The sequence below is a fragment of the Triticum aestivum genome, chromosome 4B, assembly GCF_018294505.1.
Source record: "Triticum aestivum cultivar Chinese Spring chromosome 4B, IWGSC CS RefSeq v2.1, whole genome shotgun sequence".
Taxonomy (NCBI): domain Eukaryota; kingdom Viridiplantae; phylum Streptophyta; class Magnoliopsida; order Poales; family Poaceae; genus Triticum; species Triticum aestivum.
The window spans coordinates 406,927,896-406,940,012 of record NC_057804.1 but is presented as its reverse complement, the minus strand read 5'-3'; positions in this window follow the sequence as shown (position 1 = coordinate 406,940,012).

Here is a 12,117-nt window from a genome sequence, read left to right as displayed (position 1 = left end):
CTCCCCATGATTTGTGCACACATAAGAATTTTTGTATTTGAATACAAAGTGCACAAAATAGGATCATAGCACCCCCAAAATCAATAGAAACTCACATCCAGTGCAAGTGAGCATATAGGAAACAAAGCCTAGCGCTTACAACAAGCACATGGTTGAGCAACATGTAAAAGAGACAACTTAAGAATAGGCTCAACCAAAATGATGTGTGTGAGTCATGGCGAAGCACTTGAGAAGACTAAAATTAGGATGAGCATTAAGCATCAACATAGTCTTGAAAGAATGAGGTGCACGGTGCAAGGCCTACATTCCCACACACAACTGGCAAATGGGTTCACAAGCTTACTAATAAGCAAATAGAGAACCTATGCTTGTGACAACCCGTGGTGAAGATAGACGAAGAGAGGCTCATCAAGACGAGGATACCAATTAAACCCCGTAAAGATAAGCAAGAGGAAAATAATCTTCACCACACAAGAGTGCATCAAGATGCAACGATAGAGGACACACACTCAAGGAAAAAGCTTTCACGGAGCCACCAAAGAAATAACATAAGAAAGACAAGGTGGACATGAAAGAAGGATATCATCTAGATATGCAACTTCTCTCAAGTGTATAAGATTCTAGGTAGACGAAATCATGAAGATATATCTACAAAGAAGGATGTACACCCGGAATAGTTACAACACGAAGGAACAAGATATCCAAAAGGAAGTCATAGATATACCAATAAGATATTTGCTTGAGAGCATATCACATGGATAGATATGGTATTATTGTATATAAATGAATTCCAACCACACGAACATCAAAGATATCACAACTGGCAACAAGACATCATTGTTGGGATGCTTTGAGAAAGGAAACAAGTATCACAAGAAAGAATGGAAAACATGCCATGATACAACCTACACAAGGTTGATGCAAGAAATGTGTGCATGAAGTATATGAAGATACTTGTTACCGAGATAACATTGGAAGGATGTAGTAGACACCAATTGAAGGTACAAAGTAGTTCATTGATCATCCTATCTTGACTCCAATAAGCACATGGTGACAACACCTTTCTTGTGAGTGAGCCGAGCATCCATGCATCTCCACCTGTTCCTAGAACAACAACACAAACAAAATGGTACACAAACTCATTGTGACCAAAGAGTTAGAAACACCAATATACATAGGACAAACTCCACATAAATATGTGCATATAGATATGAAAATGAATTTCATGCACATCTCATCCAAATTGAGACTAGGTGGAGTTTCCCCTATATATTGAGTCAAAGAAAGAAAGCAAGCCAAATAAAATACATGAAGTAAACATGCAAGCTCAAGACTTTCAAAACCCGAAACCAAAAACAAAGAAATGCCAAGTGAAAAGGATACCAAATGGAGAAATCATCACTTGGAAGATATCATTAAAGATACATCAAGGAATGAGATATCCATTGATACACACTAAACTAAAGATGTTAAACTCCCAAAGAGAGGATGGTTCCAAACAAACCAGGCTCTCAACAAAGTTTCATGATGGCACAAAGTACCAAAAAGAAATGGCTTTCCTTCCACCAAAACACACTTGACAAGGATCACAAGAAGAGTGTTCTAAAGAAATTAGGATAGCTCCCCCACGAGTTGTGCATTATATAGGATTTGCATTTGAATACAAAATGCACACGGTGGGATCACCACTTTCACTATATCTAGAAAACACTAGACAAGAACAAGAAATAAACAAGATCCACAAGTGGTAGGGAAGACAACGGGAGTTGACACAAACCTTGGCAAGAGAAAAAGGCAAATAAACAAAAGCCAATGTAAAGATGACCAATTAAATTCTACCACACATAAGTGATTACCAATTGTCAAAAGACAAGAAGTATTTGGAAATAATTCCCGGTGGTAGATAGCAAGGATATCCGAAATCATCTTCACTCCAAACAAAAAGCAAATTGCAACTTGTAGAGCTAACATGCCACCTAGGAACAAGACAATTTACAATATCAATTCTAGGTGACAATATCTCAAATGTACACATTTTCTAGGCTTGTAATATGCACTTAGCATATTACCCCCCCATAATGTGATACCAATAAGAACTTAACAAGAGGCAATAACAGGATCCAAGACGAGATAATCAATGGAATTTTAGAATTTGAATTTCTCATGAGAGATATACCACCTAGCGACTAGATAATCTTGTAATATCAATATTAGATGGTATTCCTCATGTACACACATTTATAGTATTGTGAGGTGCACAAAGCACATCACTCCCCCAGAATGGGATGTTCCATTGATCTCTCACACGAGCCAACTAGGATACAAACAGGAAGCAAAAAGGCTCAACGCACGACGCACACGTACATGATGTGCAAACCAACACACACATACTTGATTGCTCAAGATAAGCAAGTTGGAAGCGCAACATATACAAACACATGCAAGGAACAAAACCAAAACATGCAAGGGGGCAAGTAACTTTCAAAGTAAACAATTTAAGTACAAGTTACCGCAAGGAGGCACATTGGATATAAGATAGAAACTTGATAATCCAATTGACTTGGCTTGAGACAATAAGAATGATGAAGTCCCCTTAATTCTTCATAATGTAGCCAAGTCTCCAATGCCCTCCAACAACACCTATTGATCAAGTTTGAGCTTGTTGATCCCCAACCAAGTTGGGTCCGAAGAGGTTAGTCACAATAGGCTTGGCAACCCAAATGGTTCTTTTCTTGACACCACTTTGAGTACCAACAAACTTGGCAAACACATTGCCAACCTTATCCTTCCCAAGAGAATAGATATAATCAATAATAATTGGGTTGGATAAGTTACCACTAGTGCATGAAGAAGCGAGGTGACCTTTCTCACGACATAAGTAGCAACGTCTACTCTTCATTTTCTTCTCACTTGATTTCTCAACAAGAGAGGCATTAACTTGAGTCTTCTTGGGAAGTGGCCTTTCTTCAACTTGAGGTTGAGCATGAGATTGAACTTGTGGCCTCTTCCCTTGTTGCTTGTCACCAATGTCATTCTTATTGAATGGGCAATATCTAACATGATGCCCTTCAATTTTGCACTTGAAGCAAATAATCTTGGCCAAATTCTTGACTTGTTTTTGGACCTTCTTCTTGTTGCTCTTGGACTTCTTCTTCTTCTTCTTATTGGAGTTGAATCCAAGTCCACCTTTGTCATTGGGGGATTTTTGCACACTCAAGATATTGTTGAGTGTGGATTTCCCTTCATGACTCTTTTCCAAGTCTTTCTTCAAAGAAGTGACTTGGGCCTTGAGCTCTTTGATTTCCTCTACATGGTTAGTCTCAACACAAGTACTAGAGGAAGTATAAGCTTCATCGTTAGAGCAACAAGGCGAGGAAAGCAATTCATCACAAGATGTACCAACATTGTGAGTAGATGAATTACAAGGACTAGCACATGGCAATATAGTATTTTGACTAGAAGTGGTGCTAGTATCAATATGAGGCTCACTAGATGTTACCTTAGCAATCATGGCCTCATGAGCTATCTTTAGCACATTATGGGATACTAGAAGATCGTCAGGAGAGCTTGAGAGCTTTTCATGGCTTTCTTCCAATTTCCCATAATTGCTAGATGGCAACTCAAGTTGAGCCCGTAGCTCAACATTCTCCTTCAAAATGGATGCTTCACAAGTAATAGTGTTAGTAGCACAAGCATCATCATTAACAACAATAGGAGGTGGCAACTTAGCAAGCTCTTTTAAATAAGAAGCTTCAAGTTGAGCATGAGACTCGGTGAGTTTGATGAGCTCACCCTTGATGACCCTTGAGCCATTTTCGAGCTGCTCAAAGTCCTCAAGGAGTCTAGCATGAGCAACTTCAAGCTTAGCATTTTTAGTTTTGAAATCATTGGCCACCTCAAGAGTTCTATCATGAGATTCCCGCACTCTAGATAATTCTAGAGCAAAAGTCTCCTCAAGAGATTCAGAGGTGGTTTGTTCATGTTCAAGAGCTTGAGATAGCTCCGCGATCTCATTTGCGTAATCACGCCCATGAGCTTCCATTTTCTCAATGGTTACATCTTGCTCCTCTAGATGAGATTCCAACTCCTCAATGTATTTCTTGCCATCAATGGCAATGGACATTATTTCCATGAAGTTGGAACGAGCAATTTTATTTTTATGAAGAGCTTTAAAAATCATTTCCCCCTTAGTTTTTAAGGAGGAAACATTATCATTCTCTTCATCATTATCCTCATCATCATTAGCATCAACATCATCATCAAGAGACATATTGGGGTACAAAGTAGGAGATACCTTTGACGCCTTAGCCATAAGGCAAAAAGCAATAGATGATGGTGTAGGATCCCTTGAGGCACCATTAAACACCACATCTTGTTCCATGGAGTGTTGGGTTTCCTCTACATTGTTAGCACAACAATTCGAGGAAATAGATGCATTTTTATCATGGCAACAAGACATAGCAAGCATATCATCATGAGATTTAGTCAAGCAATTTCTACATGATATGCAAGGACTATCAACACAATCATGTGAAACATTTGGAGTGATCGAAGTGTTAAAGCCCAAAGAAGGAGCATTGCAATAATATAGTGATGAAGGATCATCCACAATAAGAATACTTCATCATTGCAATGACCAACACTACTCACCATATCATTACCTTGTGGAAAACCACATGTAGGTGAAGTAGAAGAAGTTGAGAAGATTATACGACCGGAGGAGGAGGGAGAACAATCATCCCCACAAATCTTGGACACACCATATCTATCTTGAAGCTTTGTCCATAACTCATGAGCATCCCGAAACGGGATGAGTTGAAATATAAGTACATTGCTCAAAGCATCGAAAAGCACATTAGAAACTTGAGCATTGAGATAAGAGTTTTTCTCATCCTCTAAAGATAATCTTTGGGGATCCTTTGGAGGAGAAAAACCCATATCTACAATTCGCTCTAAATTTGGGTCCATGACCCTAAAGAGGTTAAGCATGCGAATTACCCAAACATCAAAATTTGTGCCATCGAAACTAAGAGTGTCAGAGAATCCTAATCCCCTAGTCGACATCTTTACTCTCTAGGCGGTTAAGCCTAACAAAGAGAGATGAGGCTCTGATACCAATTGAAAGATCAAGGATGTCGCCTAGAGGGGGGGTGAATAGGCGCTTTAAAATAATTATGGTTTAGGCTTGAACAAATGCGGAATAAACCTAGTGGTTAATTTGTCAAGCACAAAACCTACAATAACTAGGCTCACCTATGTGCACCAAAAACTTATGCTAAGCAAGATAAGAAACTATGTGATAGCAAGATATATGACAAAGAACAATATGGCTATCACAAGTAAAGTGCATAAGTAAAGGGGCTCGGGTAAGAGATAACCGAGGCACGCGGAGACGATGATGTATCCTGAAGTTCACACCCTTGCGGATGCTAATCTCCGTTTGGAGCGGTGTGGAGGCACAATGCTCCCCAAGAAGCCACTAGGGCCACCGTAATCTCCTCACGCCCTCGCACAATGCAAGATGCCGTGATTCCACTAAGGGACCCTTGAGGGCGGTCACCGAACCCATACAAATGGCGACCCTTGGGGGCGGTCACTGAACTCGTAAACTTTGGCAACCCTTGGGGGCGGTCACCGACACCCGTCAAATTGCTCGGGGCGATCTCCACAACCTAATTGGAGACCCCAACACTTGCGCGGAGCTTTACACCACAATGATTGAGCTCCGAACACCACCAACCGTCTAGGGCACCAAGGCACCCAAGAGGAACAAGCTCTAGGGTGCCCAAACACCCAAGAGTAATAAGCTTCTCAAACTTCACTTCCACGTATCACCGTGGAGAACTCAAACCGATGCACCAAATGCAATGGCAAGGGCACACGGAGTGCCCAAGTCCTTCTCTCTCAAATCCCACCGAAGCAACTAATGCTAGGGAGGAAGATGAGAGGAAGAACAAGAAGGAGAACACCAAGAACTCCAAGATCTAGATCCAAGGGGTTCCCCTCACTTAGAGGAGAAAGTGATTGGTGGAAACGTGGATCTAGATCTCCTCTCTCTTTTCCCTCAAAAACTAGCAAGAATCCATGGAGGGATTGAGAGTTAGCAAGCTTGAAGGAGGTCAACAATGTGGAAGAACACGAGCTCAAAGGATAAGGTTCATTGGGGAAGAAGAGCCCCTTTTATAGGACCTCCCGAATCCAACCGTTATGTGCTCAGGTCGTGCACAAGCGGTACTACCGCTTGGAGGAGCGGTACTACCGCTTAGCACGGTCAAAACAGCCCAACGAGAGAGAAAACACGAGTTTTTTGTCCGGAGCGGTACTATCGCTTAGGAGCCACGGTAGTACTGCTCTGGAGCGTTACTACCGCTCAGGAACCGCGATAGTACCGCTCTGGAGCGGTAGTAAAAAATTACATCCGCTCTAGTCGCGGTAGTACCGCTGCAGCCTTTACCAAAACCGCCACAACTTTTGCAAACGGACTCCGAATTCAACGAAACCAAGTTTGTTGGAAAGCTAACGAGATGGGCTAACACAATATTGATAGAAATGTCAAGAATAAGAAAATGAGAAAAGTCGCATAAGAAAATGGTGAGAACCCTTCATCGGATAAGACCGGTAAAACCTCCAACGCCGAAAACATCATAGAAGACGCATGCGAACTCCATTTTTGATGAACTAGAGCTTGTCATCAAGATGACCATAATCTCTAAGACTCACAGAGATAACCAAACAAGAACCAAGAAACATGATGCAAGGATGCAATGGTTTGAGCTCTCTACTAACGATACGATCAAGCTACCAACTTGAGAGCCCCCCTTGATGGTACGACAAACGATCCTATAACTCGGTCTCCCAACTACCACCACAAGACCGATAAAATAGAAAACCTATCAAGGGAAAACCTTTGCCTTGCACATGGTCCACTTGAGCTAGATGAAGACGATCTTGACTCCCTCAAGTTGGACCAGCTTTCTTGATTGCGTTGGCTCGATGAAGACTAGATGATTGCTCCCCCATAGTTCACTATGGGTAGGCCACTCTTCGGCACATCTTCACAAGTCCATTGACACCACAATGGATGACAAGATTCAAGCACTTGATCTCTTCGTGATGCTCCACTTGAACTTGCACATGGCAATCTTGATGACGATCACCACTTGATGTCATCCTTTCCATGGGTTGTATGATATCTTCCTCTTAACGCAAGCCCATGGATACGTACCTAACCCCACATACAACTCTCACATAGACCATGGGTTAGTACATAAAGTGCAATGGACAATGCTTACCATACCATGGGATCACTTGATCCCTCTCGGTACATCTTCTACGCTTTGTGAGTTGATCAACTTGATTCACTCTTGACATAGTCTTGATCAACCTTGAATCTTTGCAACTCTCTTCATTTGGATGATGTCTTGAAGGTAAACATGAATGATCACACAACCTTCTTCTTCAAGACATGCTTGCAATAAGCTCAACACTCATATGACCAATCTTTGGATAATTCCTTAATAGCACCTTGGTCATCACAAACTCTCATTGAAACCAACAAATGGACTCCAAGAAAAGCCTATGGGCAAACCCTTCAAATATAACTCAAGGCAACCATTAGACCATAGAGGTTGTCATCAATTACCAAAAACACACATGGGGGCACCACATGTCCTTTCAGAGGGTTTTTCTGCTCGGTTCAGGGAGAAAGGGGGAAGACCCGTCGCCTGTCCTGGAGTCGGCTGGTCTTTGCAGTAGAACCAGGTCGGCTGCCACCCGCGGACTGAGTCAGGAAGAGTCATAGCTGGAAAACAACTTTTGCTTCTCATAAGGATCCCAAGACCCCCGCACATCTGAATCACTTGCGTCTTATCGTCACTCGACTTGGCTTTCTTAACCGACTGAGAACGACAAGTGAAAATGTGCTTGAAGAGGCCCCAATGATGACGGCAACCCAAGAAATTCTCGCACAAAGACACGAAGGAAGCAAGGTACACGATGGAATTCGGAGTGAAGTGATGGAGTTGCGCTCCGAAAAAGTTCAAGAAACTCCGGGAAAAAGGATGAGGGGGCAGGGAGAATCCGCGGTCGACGTGAGTGGCGATAAGGACACACTCACCCTCGAGAGGCTGCGGCTCGATCTCACTCCCCGGGAGGCGCGCAGATTCGTGATGAATGAATCCCCCCTTGACCAGGTCATCAAGGTATTCCTGACGAATCTCCGAGGGCATCCAGTCGCCCTGGATCCAGCCCTGCGGCAAGGCAGACCTCGAGGAAGATCCGCCTCGACCGGACTTCTTCGCCTTTGCCTTTGTCGTCGCCTTCTTCGCGTGCTCTAGGGCCGCCGTCTTCTCCTTCACCATCTCCATAGACGAAGCGCGAACAGACCGATGACACCGGGACGAGAGCAGAGGTGGCGGAGGAATTCGAGAAGAAAGGGGAAAAATGAAGGCGCACTGTTCAAAAGCCCTGGGCCAGCGGCTTATATGGAGTTGCTTCCGAGTGACTGACCTGTAGGCCCAGACGATCCTGTCAAATCCCGCAACAGTCGCGCGCGCGATACGTGGCGAAAAAGGTGGCGCGGAGATCGAGGCGTCTCCGCCCTATCCCGTCCGATTACTGCGGCCTCCTCCGCCCCGCGTGCTTCCCAAAATCCGAATCCCGCAAAATCCGCGAGCAGCGGAACAACTTGTCAGACGGAGGATCTCCTCCACACCGTCACTCGGAGCTTTTCAAGTAAAGAAATTCACTTGACTGAAACAAAGAATGGATCAAGGCGACCGAAAAAGAAGTTGGTGACGTTATTTAGGTTCATGGATCCAGAACAAGATATACTCATATCACGAAAAATGGGTCGGAAGAGTTCTCAACTCCTTCCCCACTCAAACCTCGATCCATTCGGGGGCTAATGATGAAGCTATGTACCTAGGGTAGGGTCATGGACCTGTCCAAACTACCCTCCCCAAGGACATCTCTAGAAGAAACCACCTGTCAATCGACTCAGAAGTGTTCCACTCGACGGACTCGAAGACACTCGACCATGAAGCCAACCACTCGACAGCCAGGAGATCTAAAGTCACTTTGCATGCAAACGGTCGGTCATTGAGTAGCTTTTATGGTCATCATAGCACTTTATTTGTGGCGTTACCAGTAACGCCCGATCTTAATGTATCTTAAATCCTACATAACTGAGGGCCGGAGGGGTCTGGCGAACTCTATATAAGCCACCCCCTCCTCAGTGTAAAGGGTTCGCACACCTGTAACTCATATACACATAATCCAGTCGACCGCCTCCGGGCTCCGAGACGTAGGGTTGTTACTTCCTCCAAGAAGGGCCTGAACTCATAAACCTCTTGTGTGTACAACTACTCCATAGCTAGGATCTTGCCTCTCCATACCTACCCCCTACACTACTGTCAGACTTAGAACCACGACAGTAATCAAAAAGGAAAGGAGCAGGAAGAGTAACATGGACAGCGCTACGTCTGTCAAAGATTAGTCGGTACTGGAGGAATTGCTCATTCCTCTTAAGAAAATGATGATGTACCATAACGTCATAATCTAAATAAGAAGGAGGCAACATCATATACCCCTCTCGTGGGGCTATACCAAGATAATTTGCCACACGGGTCGCATAAATTCCTCCAAATAAATCTCCAGCTCTACCATTATTATGTAACCTACGTGCAACTATTGCCCCCAAGTTATAATCTTTACAACCTAACACAACACTCTTGAGGACACAAAGATCATGGACACACATATGACATGCTTCATCTTTACCGTTAATGCATCTACCAATGAAAAGAGCAAAATAATGTATAGCAGGAAAATGAATGCTCCCTATGGTAGCTTGTGCTATGTCCCTGGATTCTCCCACAGTAATACTAGCAAGGAAATCTCTAAATTCAGATTTGTGGGGATCATTAATATTGCCCCACTGTGGAAGTTTGCAGGCAGTTGTAAAATCCTCTAAGTCCATGGTATAAGATGTATCATAGATATCAAACAGGACACTCGGAGAATTACGTGTATAGTTATATTTAAACCTTCGCACAAATGAATGAGTCAATTGATAGTACTGAGGACACTTATCTTGTAAGAAGCCCTCCAGATCGGCATTACGCGCATACGCGTCAAATTCCTCCTTAAAGCCTGCTTCGACCATAAAATCGTCGGATGGCCACTCACAAGCCCGTACTTCTGTGTCCCTTGGTAGTTCAACGTCTTGCTCACGTATAGCAATCTTGGGTCCTTTCTTTACTGAGGAACCACCTTGGTACATTCTCCTAGACATAATTCTTTGTCTGAAAATTTTCTAAAATTTTAGTAACTTCAAACTAAAAATGAATGAAACTGAATAAGATTGATAGCAACTACTCCTCAAGTGCCTAGAGCCTATATCATGCATTAGAATTACTTGGGACCTCATAATATTGACATGCAAGCTCAAGAACAGGGTCACCTATGCAACAAAAATTTGCAATGAATAAAGCACTAGAACAAAAACTAATTGGACCAATGGAGGATTCACATACCAAGCAACAATCTCCCAAAGCAGTTTTGTGAATGAAGCTTTGAGCAAGGAGATCGAAAATCGCAGCAAAATGAGCTAGAACTCGTGCTTGAGCTGGATGGGGATTTTTTTTGGAATAAGATGGAGTGTGTGGGTGCTGGCATAAGTGGAGGGGGGCCACCAGGGGCCCACGAGATAGGGGGGCGCACCCAGGGGGGTGGGCGCGCCCTCCACTCTCGTGGCCTGGTGCTTGCCCCTCCTGTAGTGATTTCAGTGCCTAAAATCCTCAATTATTCCATAAAAAAATCATACTAAATTTGTAGTGCATTTGGAACACTTTTATTTTCGGGATATTTTTTATTGCATGGATAATTCAGAAAACAGACGGATAATACTATTTTTGCTTTATTTATTCTAAATAACAGAAAGTAAAAAGAGGGTACAGAAGGTTGTGCCTTCTAGTTTCATCTATCTCATGATCATCAAAATGAATCCACTAACAAGGTTGATCAAGTCTTGTTAACAAACTCATTCCGAATAACACGGAACCAGAGAAATTTCGAATAACACTAAGTTACCTCAACGGGGATATGAACATCCCCAACAATAAGAATGTCATACTTTTTCTTGACAGTAGGAAGAGGAAATTCAAAACCTCCAATAATGATAGTTGGAACTTCTCCAATAGAATTGATGCTATGAACTTGAGATTGTTTCCTCGGAAAGTGTACCATATGCTCATTACCATTAACATGAAAAGTGACATTGCCTTTGTTGCAATCAATAATAGCCCCTGCAGTATTCAAAAAGGGTCTACCAAGGATAATCGACATATTATCGTCCTCGGGAATATCAAGAATAACAAAGTCCGTTAAGATAGTGACATTTGCAACCACAACAGGCACATCCTCACAAATACTGACAGGTATAGCAGTTGATTTATCAGCCATTTGCAAAGATATTTCAGTAGGTGTCAACTTATTCAATTCAAGTCTACGATATAAAGAGAGAGGCATAACACTAACAGCGGCTCCAAGATCACATAAAGCAGTTCTAACATAACTTCTTTTAATGGAGCATGGTATAGTTGGTACCCCCAGATCTCCAAGTTTCTTTGGTATTCCACCCTTAAAAGTGTAATTAGCAAGCATGGTGGAAATTTCAGCTTTCGGTATCTTTCTTTTGTTTGTAATGATATCCTTCATATATTTAGCATAGGGGTTTACTTTAAGCATATCAGTTAAGCGCATATGTAAGAAGATAGGTCTAATCATTTCAGCAAAGCGCTCAAAATCCTCATCATCCTTTGTCTTGGATGGTTTAGGAGGAAAGGGCATGGGTTTCTGAACCCATGGTTCTCTTTCTCTACCGTGCTTCCTAGCAACAAAATCTCTCTTATCATAACATTGATTCTTTGATTGTGGGTTATCAAGATCAACAGCAGGTTCAATCTCTACTTCATTATTTTTGCTAGGTTGAGCATCAACATGAACATTATCATTAACATTATCACTAGGTTCATGTTCATCACCTGATTGTGTTTCAGCATCAGAAACAGAGATATCATTGGGATTCTCAGGTGTGTCTACAACGGGTTCATTAGA